Here is a 16,017-nt window from a genome sequence, read left to right on the forward strand (position 1 = left end):
AAAGTCTTGAAAATAAAACCATACATGGCAACTCTATTGCTGTTTAGGCTTTGTTGGCATCTCAGTTTTCATTTATCATATTCCAGATATTGGGAAAAGTGGTTATACTGAATGTGTATGGCAGAAGGGGAAAAGATAGAACATTGTCAGTGCTTCTAAGAGTTGTGTTCTGCCTTTTGATGTCTGTAGGGTTCACATCGGTAAAATGCTTAAATGCTTCTTCTAGATTTCCATAAACATTAAATAAAGTCGATCCAGTATTTAAGTTTTTTAAACATTTCTCAATAGCTTTTGTTTATATTTGTAATACATAATGAAACCTATAAGGCACTATTAACTGTTGCATCAGTAGCTACTTCAGTTTCTTTATATTAATTAAGATAAGATCTTGAGCTAACCGATATCCTCAACTGTCTTATTTTTTTTATTTAAATATTCATAACAGTAGAATTTCAGACATTCTTAAGTAATTTTAAATGGGCAAGTGGTAGGTAAAACGTTATTCAGATGCTCAACAAAAGTGTTTTCTTTTTAAGCAAATGATATTTATTAATGTCTTGTTATTGACAATTCTTTTTTAAAAAATGGGGAAAAATGATGAAGAACAAATATTGTATCTCATTAAGATGTGGGAAAACATCTCTTTCAAAAACTTGTGCTGTTAACATTTGAATCAACAAGGAGGAAAATCTGTCAGGGGTTGAAATCCACTCATTAGAATCGATGGCCCTTCTCTGCTCACTTTCTGTAGGACTAGTATTTCAATAAGTATTTCACCAGAGGATGACTGTGGGAATTAAAACTCTAATTCATTCTGACTGTGTGTGTTGCCTTGGAGAAATGTGGAAGAATATCTCATGTGGAGGGAGGAGGGGAAAATAAACTTACATACAGCCAAGGTAGATTTAACTTGGAAAAATACACCAAGTTTTGAGGGGGGGAAAAAAAAAGTATCAGCTATGTGTGTCAGTAAGGCTCCAGGAATATTTCAACTTACAAAACCATTTGTCAAAAACCAAAGTTGTGGAAAAGGAAGATAAACAACTTATTAATATTTTATTTATTTTTCAGATCACTTTCTGTCATGTATTTGGAAAATTTACTGAAATATTAGTCTCATTTGAGGAAGCAGCTCAAAATTCATGTTAACAATTAATTGTGCTGCTTCATAATTTAGATTATGCAAACCTATTTGACAAATTGATCTTGAATGAAATCAGAATAGAGATCTAAAAAGGTGACTGTAAGTAAATCTGATGGTAGAGGATGTTTTTCTTCAAAAAGAAGCAAAACAAGCATTTAAGATGCTTGTTGTACCCCACCCCACCCCTACCTCCTCAAAAAACTGCAGCTCTGGTTTTAACATTGCTGTATCATCCACATTTTCTGAAGTAAGGTCTGCTCAAGGTTTCAGAAGCACGCTGTTGTGCTTTTAAATGAAGAACTTGATCAGTTAGAGCCCTGATGGCTTTGTGCTAGTGGCCCCATTAGAATCAGTGGGACTGGCCATATACAAAGGCTTTGCTTAAGCCTCTACAGATTGAAAGTTTTCAATGTTTCTAACTTACATCAACTGTTTTATATTATGCTTTCTTTCCTGAGTTGTTCTGGCACTTTGATTTGTGTCATGCACAGCGTGCATCTTTTCACACTTTCAAACCCTGACTGTGATGGCTTGAATCCTTCATTATTTTGTGATTAATTGTAGAGATACAAACATTATCAAATCAAAATCCCCGAAAGGCCTCTTTTAAAGGATCTGCCTAGCTTTTGATTTAGCTTCCCCCACAAATTACTTATCTGGTGGCTGTGTGGTTTTTAACATCCTGCTAAATTTGGAACAAATCCATTAAATACTTTCTGCAGTGTCTGGGGAATAGAAAGCTTGATAAGTTATTTCGTCCATTGCTTGGGTCAGACCTTTCAAGAGACAGCAATGTTGAGTGTTGAATCCATTAAGTACGAATCAGTGGGTGTGCAGGATCATAGTTTGTATTGTCTGTTATTATATTAGGGTGTTCAGTACAGATTTTCCATTGCTAGAAGTCCAATTTTGTCTTTCAGATGTGTAAATTCATAAACCACAATTGTACCTGTATAGGAGAAAATTGTGATTCAGGTGAGAAAATAGCACAGCAAGGAAAGCAGTTTGCATTAGCTATTTTATGCGTAGCTACATGTGGTGGTTTTATAAAACCAATTTTGTCCATTGGGATCTAATAAAAGGCTAGAGACTTATTTGGTTTATAAATCCTCGTGGTATATTATTTAGATATCCAGAGAGAAAAGGTTGAAGAAGTCTCTAGTGTTATCAATTCCTCAATGGGAAACTATATTAAAAACTAAAGAAGTATAATAGTATATAATTTAGAAACGCAATATATAATGTAGGTTGAGAGACAATTACTGTGTTGTATTTCTGTGTTTTCCATTTTACTGAATGCGTTTCAGCAACAATTGGGTTTTGGCTGTAATGCTATTTGTAGCAGTTTCATGAAGCTGCACAGCAAATTACTGTGGTATACCAGATCAAATCAGCTCTTCACTTCATTTGTGAAAGGTGCATTATGAAAAACTCTTACTACAGGCTTATGTAGGTAACAGTGGTTTTGTCCATATTTATATAACTTTGTTTATGTTAGCAATAAGTTCCAAAGTAGTTTTAATGTGGACAGAGCTTATATAGCTTGTCTGACATTTTTCAGCATTTGTTCATTTAAAACTGTCTAATGAGTTGTACAGAAAGTGCAGGAAGTGTTTTTCTCACAAAATCCTGTCATCTGGGATGCAAATACTGAAGGAACTGGCCTTGTGTATCTACGACTTCAACAGCTAAGCCTGGCGAGAAATTGCATGCTGGTTATAAGTGTTTAACAACAAAAATATTTATTGCCATTTTCTTGTCATTAGCATTCCTGTGTACCTAATTTGATACATATTTTCCTGCTTTTGATGACCTACTTTGGAGTGCTAAATGGCTCACACCAACATGTAAAAAATGTTAGGCAGACTGTGCAAAAAAAAAAGGAAGTTCTGTGTGGCTGTTAGTTGATATTTTATTTCAGGAGCTTGGAGAGCATCACTACTAGTATGCATCCTGAACTAACTGCTTACATGGGGTTTGCAACAAAGTCAATTGCAGAAAGAGAGCAAAAAGACTCAGTATTGGCAGAAAGGATTAAGGTTTGATTCAAAGAAATCAAATTAGTCAATTTGGAGAAATTAGAAAGAGGTGCTTGCCATCCATTATAATAGGATTTATTTATTTATTTATTTATTTATTTTCCATTTTCAAATGTCTACTGTTTAACATTCTTGTAGGAAATCTAGAATCAGGCTGTGCTTCCTCAAGTTCATGGAGGGCATTCCTATGGACATGCTGAAGGAACTTGCATGGTAATGGTGGATGCCCATCCTCATCCTCAGCACCTATGAGAATGTCCTGATGATGGGCTTGGATTAATGGACAATGTTGCGTTTTTTAGCTGTAGGGTGTTAGTGGCTTGTGGAAACCTGTGAGAAAGGGTTTTGCTCCATCTGCTACTTTAAAAAATGTCTGGAATGCCCAGAGGGGTTTTGAGGGCTTACTTCTAGGGGAAGCAGAATCTCTAGAGACAAAGAGTGAGTCTGGAAGGTGGCATTCGGGTCTTGTTTTCAGCATGCAAGATGTCGTTTAAATCTAGGCAAAGGCACAGTGCTTCTTTTTGATGATGGATTTGAGCATGTTTTGGCGGAAGTGGGCAAACCAGATGTCTGAGGTTGATAATGACTATACGTAGCTTGGGATAAATCATGCTGAAATGGAGTTTGTATTCTCTGATCTGTATCCTGGAAATCTACCTTTTGTTCCTGTCTCATTGCACAGATTTCACTTTTCTTTCTCCCTGTTCAAAGCAGCTGTGACAAACTACCATTTGATTATGATACCGTTGGGGAGTACTTGTGCCCAAATATTCTTTACGCTTGCATTGTGTTAAGAAATCCTAATGGAGATCAGAATTTCAGAAAATGTAAGTGCCAACTCTGCAGTCATGTATGCTGTTGGGGCCAAGCAGTTCACTGCTTCTATGCTTGGAAAAAGAGCTTTTTTTTTTTTGGATGGCTTAATATGGGCTCTATCAGGCATCCTGAATGAGAAGAATACCTGTGGGAAATATCTGAAGAGTGATTTTTAACATAAGGGTGTTGGACCCTTTCATTTAGAGTCAGTGGAGAGAAGGAGAGGAGAGCTATTCAGAGCAGAAGTTTAATTTTGGTGGCTGAGAGATGCCCTCAGGAGGAGCCCATATCCTCTACTGCATGAAGGAAGAATGCAAGGGGACGCTTGGCCAAATATGACCTTTGTGAACGCTGTCCCTGTATTGTCATCTTCAGCTAAGATTGTGTGTGTTCCTGCATGTTGTTCCTTCAGGTTTCACTACTGGATTAACATCCTGATGGCCTTTTAATAAGACCAATAAAGAACAGGTCTGTCCAGATTTTCTGGTCTCATCAGGAAGGCTTTAAAAGACTTTCTCTGCAGCAAAAGCAAGCTTCTGTACATTTAATTGCTGTAGTAGCAGCAAGGGCAGAGGACTCCAATCCACTGAGAAGTCTGATCCCCTATGGTCATTTGCTGGATTTTCAGTCTCCTCTGTATTCTGGATTAAAAAAAAAAGGGGGGGGGGGGCCAAGAAGTTCAACTTTGGTGTGTGTGTCTCTGAGAGATGTTCCTATCTGATTTTTTTGGCAGGGGTGTCTTAGGAGGGTCATCCCCCTCCATATTCCCTTGTGCCGAAGCGCTCCACATCAGTGCACCTCATTTCTGCCACTGTTAGCCTGGCACTTTCCTAAGCATGGCAAATGGAAGTTTTAAGTTGGCAAGTAAACAACTTCAGTTCTCACGAAATCAGACGTTGTTAGATCATAAAATCAAATTTTGCTGTGTCCTAGGACTTCTTTTTCAGTAAGAGTGGGTTAAGAGTGGTTTTGCATCCACCTTTGCTTATATAAAGTCAGTGTGGTAATGCTTGCAAATAATTTTCCCCATTATGTAAACAATTCTTCTTGGCACTTTTATTGATACTAACAGTGCCACAAAACCAAGCCTGAGTGGTAGAAATTTTTCTCTTTCACAGTAGTTTTCAATTCTTCTTGGAGGTTGAAGTCTATTTTCCCTTCTATCCAAGGACTATTAGAGAGCAGTGTTATCTTTTTGTTTTAGGAGCTGCTAGGTTTAATTTAGTCAAATCAATACTTTTGGAGAGCATTAGGTAAGAGTTTCACTATTAATTGTAAGGAAATGCATGCTTGTTTTGATTTTTTTATTTTATTTTATTTTTTCTTCAGGTTACCATGTGTCATAAACTCAAAGTACCTCAAAATTAGCATGTATTTTTAATCTGCGGACTTTTCATCGTCTTACTGCTCTTTCTCTGCCATGAAGGCAACCCTTTTTGGATTTTTATAATCCTTGGCATCACAGATGACACTCTTCTTTTTGTAACTAAAGTTCAGGAAGTGGGTATATTTTTGCAAGGGGAAAAAGGTAAAAAAAAAAAAAAAATGGTTAACATCAAATTTCATTATTTTGGTAGAATAAAAATGAAAAATGTATAGAGCACATACTAAATAATTTCAGATCTGTTCTTTTTTACTCCTTTTATTTTACCACCATTTCAGTACAATACGCACACATTTCCACTAATGAAGTTTTAAATCTGGAATCTTCCTCAAGTTGTTGGCCACAAAATAGTAAATGGGTCTTTCTTATTTCAAGAAACTATTCTAGTTAGCCTCCCCCATGTTTTTTGCAAGTCCACAGCAGGACATAAATGTTTATGATCCCACAGAAGGAAAAATTAAGAACAGTGGACAATACCAATCTAAGCTTGTCCTGTCCTTACGGCTCTGTATTTCTCCATTAAACCCAAAGAACAATTTTATTTATTTGCTAGGGATTCAGGAAGCGTATTTAAATGACAGTTACAGCATAGAAGTTATTTTATGGCGCTATCACCTTGTTTGAACTCGGTGAGTTTCTTTAAGAAAATACTGAGCTAGATTGAGCTGCTACTGCAAATGAGACAGGAATAAAAATTACTCTGGCTGGCCAAGAAAGAGACGCAGTTGGTTGAAAACTTGTGTGTGTGTGTGAATGCTGGAGCAGATGAATGTGGACGCTTGGAATACCTTTGGTAAAGAGATGATGTGTAGGGTCCCAGGCTGGAGATTGTGTGAACAGAATTGAGAATGAAAAGTATGACAGAGCCATTAGTTTGTGAACATAATTTATGTTTTGGAAAACACAAACAAAAGCCAAAGTTTAGATGAGATTTGTCCTTGAATTGGTAATAGCATTCAAATGGAAATCTTAACAATGTGAGGTTGCTCTATGGAGCATAAGAGGAGCTCTAATGAATAATTAAACAAGTGATAGCTAATAAAATATACAGCACATTGCCTCAAACTTAGAAGTTGTAACTCTGCCTAAGGGATGAATGTTTTTCATTACTTTTTAATTGTTGCCAGTGTTGACCTTCAAGGTCTTTTTCTGGCAGATAATTTGTTATGGTAAGGATGAGATCATTAAGTATTTTAGCACAAGCCGCATGATGCAAATAGTTTCCTAATATTATAGAATGCTGATGTGGTAAGAGTTTGTTTTCTTAGGAATTTGTTCTCCATATTTAGTGATTTTTCAGATCATATCTTAAAAGAGCAATTCTACTGTAATCTTGCAGGACAGTGGCTGTAGGTAGTACAGTAGCAGATGTCAGCAGTTTTTGCTGTGAGATTTTTGTGGCAGGTTTTGCATTGTAATAAAAAAAGTATTACTGTAAAGTCTTGGTATGAATTTTTTGGCTCCTAATAATATTTGTTTATACTAAGAACAAACAACGGCTTTTCGCATTTGCTTGATTCATGAAAGCATCTACATGGGAGCCTGCAGGCTTTCCCATGCCAAAATGAACCTCTGTGCTGTCTGAGGCTCCGGGGCCTGTATTCAAGGAATTAACTGTTACTAAATTTTGCTGGTTTTATACTGTAACTCTGTTTTACCATTTTAGTATTTGCATAGGTAGGCACTAAAAATATGTACTGGGCAAATACCAAATACTGTCAGGATTTGAGTTCACAAGTCTTAGAGTAAATTTTCTCCAGGTAGATGTTTTATTATTCATCCTTTTTGTCGGACAGAAGATATGCCTACTCAGAGGTGAACGGTGGTGCAGAGGAGCAAGCCAGTGTATTACTTTTCTTCTTTGAGCTTACTTGCCATTATTATTTGTTGAGCTTAAGATGCTCAGAACAAACTGGGATCAGTTGTTTGTTCTAACGTTTGCTGATAGAAATGTTTATTGCTCACGTTGCTGCTGACGGAAGATGAGCAGAGCTATTGTCTTGTGTTAATCCGTGCTGTAGGCAGTCACTTGCAGAAAGTCTATAAATAATTCTTAGGATAAAATTTACCTTGCACCGCTTATAATCTAAAGCAAAAAGCCTGCAGACGCGAGGATGCAGGGCAGAGAGCTTCAGCATGCCGCGCACCTCTCTGCCAGCAGTCTGCAAAAGCAACTCCCAGGTCAGGCCGGCTGGTTCCTAAGGAAAGGGTGGAAGGAGCAGAGGAAGGGCCGTGAGCAGAGCGTGTACTCAGATGGACAGATAAGGGTGAGCAGCACCGGCAGCTAGCACTGCGATGACAGGGAGAGAGATGGCTGCAGGACTGAGAGGCAACTGCAGAAAATACCTTGCTGCCTCTTGGCGTGGTTGGTGCTGGGGGGCCTTCCCTGGGCACATACTCGTGTTTGGGCTGTTGCACATCAGGAAGAGCCCTGGCAGGGAGCAGAGTAGACTGGCCCAGCTTATCCTGACTTTTTTTAATTCTGATGTGCCCTTAATGATCTGCGTGAATAGCTGTTTTGTGGAAATGATTTGGGTTTTCTAAATCTGTGGCATCCTATAGATTAAAAAAAAATATATATATAGTAATAATTGCTGTGAATTACATTCATTTGGCCTTTGCTAATCTGTAGACCCAATAATTTTCACTTAAAAATATTCTTCCTCTGCTCTTTTATGATTGAAAATCCAGCATGTCATTTTCTGTCTCCTTGTGAAGAGATACCAGCATCAAATCTGTCATTCATGCTCATGAGTAAGCCCCATGTTCTGTAGGGAGCTCCGTGTTCCCAAGTCAATGAAGTTGTAACATTTCCCCCCAAATATTATTTCAGGAGACTATTCCAATTAATGTAAGTGGAAACAGAAGCCTTGTGATGGTAGCCATCAAGTATATTTTAGCATTATTATTCCAAATATAATGAGTTAATGAAAGCCTGCGAGGTAGCTGAAGGAGTAATGCAGCTGTGATAGTGTTTTTTTGTTGTTGTTGTTGTTTGTTTGTTTTGTTATTGTTGTTGTTGTTTTGTTTTTTTTTTTTTTCCAGGGGGACCTGGTGTGGTCCACTGGTGTAGCTGTAGTACCCACAAATATATATTGAGCAGCGTGAAAATGGAGAATTGAAGCACATAAACTTGCCTAGTGATTCCCCTGGCAGTGGGGGGCCTCTCCATTTGCCCACAGTTTGAAGTAGCGACTGCCCCTTTTTACATCATCTTGGTGCAAATGGTTTTGGTGGATGTAGGGGACGTGGGGCACAGGTGGGAAACAAAGCTCGAGTTTTCCAATGCTCAGATATGTATGCCAGTAAAGGAAGTTGATTCGAACAAGTAAATTGTTTAGTTACTTCCAGTTTAGTGATTTCCCACTTATGTTTACCTCAGGTTATACATATTTATATATATACATATATAGAGACACATATATCACTTCTTTATGGTCTGGAGGAAGACTAGAATCCTTTGGACAATCAAAATTATTGATAATATTAGAAGAGGAGGCAATGCTGATCAAAACGAGCCCAGTTAGTTACAGAGGTCTCTGACAAAGGAGGGATTAATTCTTGCAATGATACCAATATGCTGTATTTTTTTTAGAAAGGTAGGCCGTTTAGTCACAGAAATATGTTGCATGTTGTGGAGGCCATGCAGGTTCCCAGCTGCTTTTCAAGGTGTCCCACCTCCCAGGGGGCTGCAGGGAGTTCAGCAGACCATCCGTATGCTGTCATGCATTTCTGTCACAGCGAGTGGCTGCATCTGAGGACAAGGGGAAGAACTGGGAAGTAGTAAGCTCCCTGTAAAGACTCACATTGCTCTTTGTATGCAATACTTCTCATACCATCCAAGCTTTTGTTGTTGCTGTTGTTGTTTTTTTTTTTTTTGTCTTCGGCAGGGTTGTGTTCATGATCTAAATATGACATGTATTGTTACGCTCAAACAAGGATGTGCGAGTCCATCAGAAAATGTTCTTTTTGGAACATTCACCTCAAAAGAAGCCAAATAATGACTTCAAATAAACTTGTGACTTTGAACCCAAATTAATCAAGTATTTTGAATAACATATTGTGGAGACATACTTTCTTATGTCAACAAGGAAAGATACTGCATGGTGCAACATCCATAATGATGATGAACAAAAGGAACTATCAGGAATGTGGTCTCAGAGCACAGGCAAAATTAAGAGTTGTCTAACCATGTTATACACCCTGCAAAACAGTAGATTAGAAGTAATGATAATTATTATCAAAGCTATCATTGGATTAAAAATAGTATTAACTCCTTAAGAGGAAGCATTGTTAATCAACTTGTACTAGAACAGTGAATTCAAAAACAGTGGCAGATATTTTATTTTATTACTTGCAGGAAATACACTATTGCAAAAATCCAGAAGCATAAAGATTATAATTTATTATAGATTTGTATGTGATAGAGAACTTGGATGCCTTTACTTCTTGCTTAACTTGAAGTGCACTTTATAGCGATGAAATTCCATGTGATTGTTGAATTTATTTGGAGGTAAAATTAAAAAACGCTTAAAAAAAAAAAAAATCAGACCCAAAACACCAGAAATGACACCTGAGATGAAACACCTTGAGAAAATAGTCAGCAGCTGTAACATGTCAATGCCCTATTGACATGTAAAATAATCCCCTGAACATGTGAAATTCTTCAGTTATACTGTTGACATTCTCTACTCTGCTTGCATTTATTTCTCAAATGCTGCAAAAAGCATTGCAAAATCAAAACCATGATTTAGCACACTACAATGAATTTCTGTTATAGTACTCATATAAAATGAAGAAATTCATCAATTGTGTATTGACTGAGACTGTTACACAGTATCTTCTCTGCCTGTGGCATTGTAGGATGGTTATCCCTTATATTTGTCTTCTGAGCTTGGTTCAGCTCCCTACTGCCTACCCTTTGATTTCTGTCCCCCACCTTCTCTTAGTGATGAATCAGCTTAATTTGTGGCTGCAGTCTAAAAAGAGAATAGAAATCTGTTTGAGAGGATGTCATGATAATCCCCTTTTATATTTTTTTTGCAAACAATTTATTATTTGTTTATAAAATGAAATTAACTATCCTAGTGTTTACTTATATACATGCAGGCATATGTATACATATGTACCCAATGTCTGTGTGTGTATATCTATGTACTGTAGCGCTTAGGATTTTTTTCAATATATAGAGTTACACGTGTTTGTTCCCTGTTTGTGTAATCTAATAGTGACTTCTAATAAATCACAGACAAAATGCAGCATGACAAGGGAAGAAGCCACTGCCTCTCTGGAGTGCATAGTATGTGCTTGAATTTCTTCAGCCTATGAGTAGCCTGCAGAGCAAATTCTTCACGAAGCTGCTGATTCTCAATCTCTTGCATTCCCCTTATTTTGAGCCTTGGGTGTTCACAAGGTGATTGTTTTTCTTTTTTTAATTTCTCTTATTTATTTATTTATTTATTTATTCATTTTCCTCCCTGTGCTTATATCCGTAAAGTGGGTGCAGGGAGAGCAAATGCCCAAAGTATCAGGAACTGAAATGTGATGTCTGAAGGCTGGCTTGGGGCCAAGATGAAATACATCTCTGTTGGCAGCAGGGGTGCTTGAGAGAGCCCTGTGATACTGGATAGCTTATTTTTTTTAATCAGTTAGGCTCATCCCTACCTCGGCTGACCTCCTTTACCGGGCAGCAGGCAGGTCCTTGTCCCATGCTCGGCTGCAGGGTCCCTGGGCATCCCCACCGGTGTGGCAGGAGAAGGAAGAGGTTTGCAGAGGAGCAATGTTCTCCCTGCCTGTGATGGCACTGGTTAGAAGAATGCCCACCTGCCCCAAGAGGAGCCAGCCCAGCAGAGAGAGCACAAAAACTGCCATTGTCAGAAATCGCTACTTCCTTCCTCACCATGCACGCTGGAAATGATGCCTGCTGGCTTTGTGGTGCTACCCTGGTTGGCATCCCCTTGTGCCACAGTTCCTTGCCCACATCCCCTGGTGGACACCCCCAAACCCTAAGCCCAGCTGGCTGGGGTGTTTTGGTGTCCGTGGTGTGTGGCAGCTGCCATGGCACCTCACCCCATCCTCGGGACAAGAGTACTCTCTGCTCGATCAGCAACACGTTTCCAGCATGTTTTGCTTTCTGTGCCAGAGGCAGTCAGTGAGGAGTATGGTTTGGGTCAGTATTTTCTTAGGGGCCTTTCCAGAGAAATGGAGCCTATAGCTGCTAGCCCGGAGGAGCTGTGCAGCCCATGTGAGCTCTGCAGCTGCGGGGAGTGGTGTCAGGCCCTGGAAGATACTCCTATGGAAAGGGCTGGTGAGGAAGTGAGGAGTAGCAGTGATGAATGACAAGAAATGGCTACAAAAAAATCTCCTATGAACTGTTTTTCATAGCAGTAGAGCTGAGTGTCTGGCTTATGTGCTTAGCATCCTTCCTCTCCAAGCTGTGGAAATTTTGCTGGAAGTTGATGCTTCTACTGCTGCTTTTTCTTTTTTTCCTTCTTTCCTACCACCCCTCCCCCCCCCCCCCCCCACTTTCTAGTTCTGCACATGGATGCTGGCAGGTAGCGGGGTTCAGGTGAGAGCAGGGAAGCATGCAGGGTGACTGCTTACAGAGCCACCTTCCCTGGCGTGGGAGCGTGGTCGTGTCCTGCTCTGCCTCCGCGGTCATGGCTGGTTGGTGCACGCGCTAATCCAGCCCCTCAGGCCTGTGAGAGCTTCACCTTGGTTTTGGAGGGACACACCGTCTCAGTCTATGGTTTTAATGACAAAAAGACATGGGTGAGTTAGGGTATTAACCAGCTAGTGCCTTAAAATATTGATTACTTCCTTACTGATTTTAAATGAGTTTTTAAATAACAGAAGTACCTTAAAAGTAGTTGCTGCTGGTACCGTGTAGCATATTCATGTACTTCATAGAACAAATTAGCTAGAGAACCTAATGAGTATATTCAACTGAAAATTTGGAAACTCTTACTTATAGCAATTCATTGCCTAGGATGGAATGAATGGCTTTTCAAAAATTATCTCATGAACAGTAATAATTAGTGATGTAGTAAAAGAGTCAGTGTTCTAAAAAAAATGTTTTCCTTGTTTAATAACGATATATATAGTAGAATACTACAACTGTTCTACTATAACAAAATATACATTATTGTACTATTGTATAATAATGTGCAAGTTGCATCATTATTTGAAGTTTTCCAACTACTGTATTTTAAATTAACTCTATTGTTCCTTCTTGAAATCCTACAGACAAAGATTACCAGATCAGAACAACATTTTTGTTTTTAAATAAGTTTTGCAAGCACAATTGAACACAAAATATTTCTTGTTTCAGACAAGATAGATTTTTGCATAGAAAGCTTAAGAAGCAAAGTCTGCTTTCACAGAGGAAACTGAGTACTTGAAATTTGTCAGAACAAAAGTATTCTGGTGTTTTGTCCATTAAAGTAACACTTCACTTTTGTTTAATTGGCAAAAGACTTAGGCAAAAAGAGAAGTGCTTAACCTGTTGTGGGATAATGAAAATTGCAGGCTGGCAAGATGAAGTATTTATTGTGTAGGTTATTTGTTTGTATAAACAACAGTGTGCTGTTATAGCTGATGGCACTTTAAAGAATCCTAACCTTGAAAAGAGCAGCAAGAGTTTAAAAACCAAACAACAAACAAACAAAGACCCCACCCTGATACCATGCATGTCCATGAATTAATGTACAGTTCGTGAGGCTACACGGGGCAGTTTTCTGACAGTTTTTAGAAGTGCACTGAAGTTAACTGGAAGTTGGCTGTTAATTTCTACTATGTTTTGGATCTGAGCTCTAGTGAATTCCTTTATTCTTTGTTGGAGACAAGCACTGTGTCAGAGTAATTAAAAAAAAAAAGTATTTGCAAGATTTATTTTATTTTTGATTTAAGCAGCGAAGGAAATTTGTAATTGGATACAGTAATCAAAATATGTAAAAATGGTGCCTAGAAATATGTTCTTATCTCATGTAATTGCTTTATAATTGTCAGGGAGGGGAATCAGATTAGGAAAGATAAATATTTCCAACGCTGAAGTTAATGCAGTTTTGCAAATGGTGGCTGTAAGTCTGCATTCCTTGAAGTTGGTGGGTGTTTAGGGGTTTTGCAGAATTGGAGCTGCTTTGTGCAAGCACATGTGGTGGTTGCTTTTTCTTTCATTATTATTATTCCTTAAAAAAAAAAAAAAAAAAAAAAAAAACTTTTAATCAAAGCTTTAATTTATGTTTAGAGTATGCTTTTAAGTAGGAGGTGTTAAACCTGAAGGTATAACTATTTTTCTTGACTTCTCTTTCTCTCCTACTCTCCATTATCTCATTTAAAAATAAAATACAAGAATGTTTCCATGAAGCTTAAGAATTGGTGACTGCTTCAACTCTTTCATGCATGTGTTGAAAATGGATTTTTTTTTTTTTTCCTCAAGTTTCTTGTTGTGAGACTCACTAGGGTTTGCTGCATTTTGTACCTGAAGTTAAAATATTTGTGGGACGTTAGGAAAACATCAAGCAGTTGTAATGAAAATGTTTTTTATGCCAATTACTGCTTTTAAAATAAAATTTTGTATACATAAAAATATTGTCATGTTGTCAATAACTTTACTATAGAATAGAAGATTTTTTGAAAATAAAGTAAATCTTTAATGCCAGTTACTTTTCTAAACTCTCCACGGATAAAAAAGAGTATGTAAATGCATTAAAATTTGCACTGTGGGCTATGGCATAGAAGAAGATTAGAAAGGTAAAAACTGACCTTCTGTGGAAGGAAGTTGTGCTTCCAAATCATTATGGGACTCCTGAAAAACATACCCCAAATATTTTGTTTACATGCTACTTCCAGGAAGGAGGTCTTCCTGTTTTTTCCCATTCTGTGAATGCAGACATGGAGACAGGGAAGTGGTTTTGCTGAAACCACCCTGGGCTGAGCTGCGGGTTAGGGGAGGAATCACACGAGCAGCCTGCGTGCACCCGCGCCTGGAAGATGCGTGGCGGCCAGGTCTCTGGAGAGGGGATGGGTCCGGTTGTCAGTTCAGAAATCCCAGCCAGGGAAAGCATTGCTCAGGCTTCTTTACCCATGTTAGGGGTTGTTTGTTCTGGAATATTTCTGTGTTGTTGTTGTCTGCCTGTGCGGTCTGGGAGGGAATTGGTCGTATGATATTCAGAATTTATGCTCTGTATTAAAGCATTTTTACTGTTAGTTTCTTAAATTTTTGGTGTGAAAAGGAAGCGTGCTTATCCTGTATGCTAGGTTTGCCAAAATAAAATACTTTGTAAAGCAAGATGCATTCCAAACAGTGATCTTAGTATCTCACCTGAGCCTAGTATAGGCAAACTGTACATCTAAGTACAATCTTCAGTGGTTTCACTCAAGATTGGGATCCAACATGAGAAGTTTATTAAGATATGAAGGTCGTTTAAACGAGGCTGTTTCTGATTTACAGTAGTTTCTGATTCTGATTTCTGGACAATTTTACCTGGAGAAAAAAATAAAAAGAATGGCAAGAACTTCAAAAAGCATGTCTTGAGCCCTCCAGGACTGGAAGGAAAAGCTGCCTGTTTATTCAAAAGCTACAAATGCCCCCGTTTTCTTCTGTATACATTGAAAATACAGTTTTAGAGTTGAGAGACTACAAGATACCAAAGTTTAACTGATTGAATACTGTCAAATATAGAACTAAATTAAGTATTTAAGTTTTGGAAACTGGGTGTGGAGTATGAGAAGTCAAAGATTACTTCAGTTTGGATAAAGAAGAGAACCCTTTTCTGAAAGAATAACTTTTTTTGGAAGATGTCCTGAAGCTTCTGGGGATAATGGAATGTTTCCAACATAAAATGAGGAGGGTAGAAGTGGTCAGAAACTGAGAGTAGGATGCAAGGCCACTTAATAAAAGGAAGGCACATTACCTGAATGTTCACTTAATGTAATCACTTAATGTAGATGGCTTGCTGTTCCTGTTATTTTTGTTTTAATTACAGAAGGGTTGCTTGGGCTGTACTTATAATCGTTGATCCCTGACTTGCCTCCATATTCACTATATTTAAACATGCGTGCAATTTTCTTTGTCCTTTAACAACTTGTTTCCTCTTCTTTCATGCTTTCATTCACTTCCTTTTGGCTCTCTGTTAACCCTAGCCTATTGTAATTCCCTCTCCTTGCTTCCTTTTACCCTGTCCTTCCTTTTCTCCCTAGCCCTTAATTCCCCCCCCCCTTTCCTCCTGCTCCTCCATCCTTCCTGCCTCCTGCCACTGGGTCATATGATTTCGAGCGATGAAGGTGTGGGAATTTTCCATGTCTGTAGGGTAGAATATGGAAGTGCACTGAAACTTATCCTCGGAAGTCTATACAGATTTCAGATTTCCTGATTGTAACTTGCTGGCAAACGACTAGTAAACCTTAGAAGTGAGCCCCCACAAGACATGGATCCCCGAGCTGCTCTTGAAACCCTCCTGTGTAAGTGGGTGCTGGCATCCCTACAGCTTCTTGAGCATGAAACAATAGAGTATGTGCACTCGTGTCATGGGCAAGTAGAAATATGAACTGAAGTACTTGACCTAGTACCTTATATTTCTGCTGGAGCAACTTGATTTAATAAGTTAAAATGTTAACACTGAGACTCCAACACG

The 16,017-nt window shown here is 38.4% G+C and overlaps 1 protein-coding gene across 1 annotated transcript in view; it reads left to right on the plus strand.

Moving 5' to 3' along the window:
* Positions 1-16,017, plus strand: part of NR3C2 (nuclear receptor subfamily 3 group C member 2) — a 202,192-nt gene that overhangs the window by 16,902 nt on the left and 169,273 nt on the right. The gene's annotated exons all lie outside the window — the stretch shown is intronic.

Source organism: Oxyura jamaicensis, chromosome 4 (assembly GCF_011077185.1).
Source record: "Oxyura jamaicensis isolate SHBP4307 breed ruddy duck chromosome 4, BPBGC_Ojam_1.0, whole genome shotgun sequence".
NCBI lineage: Eukaryota > Metazoa > Chordata > Aves > Anseriformes > Anatidae > Oxyura > Oxyura jamaicensis.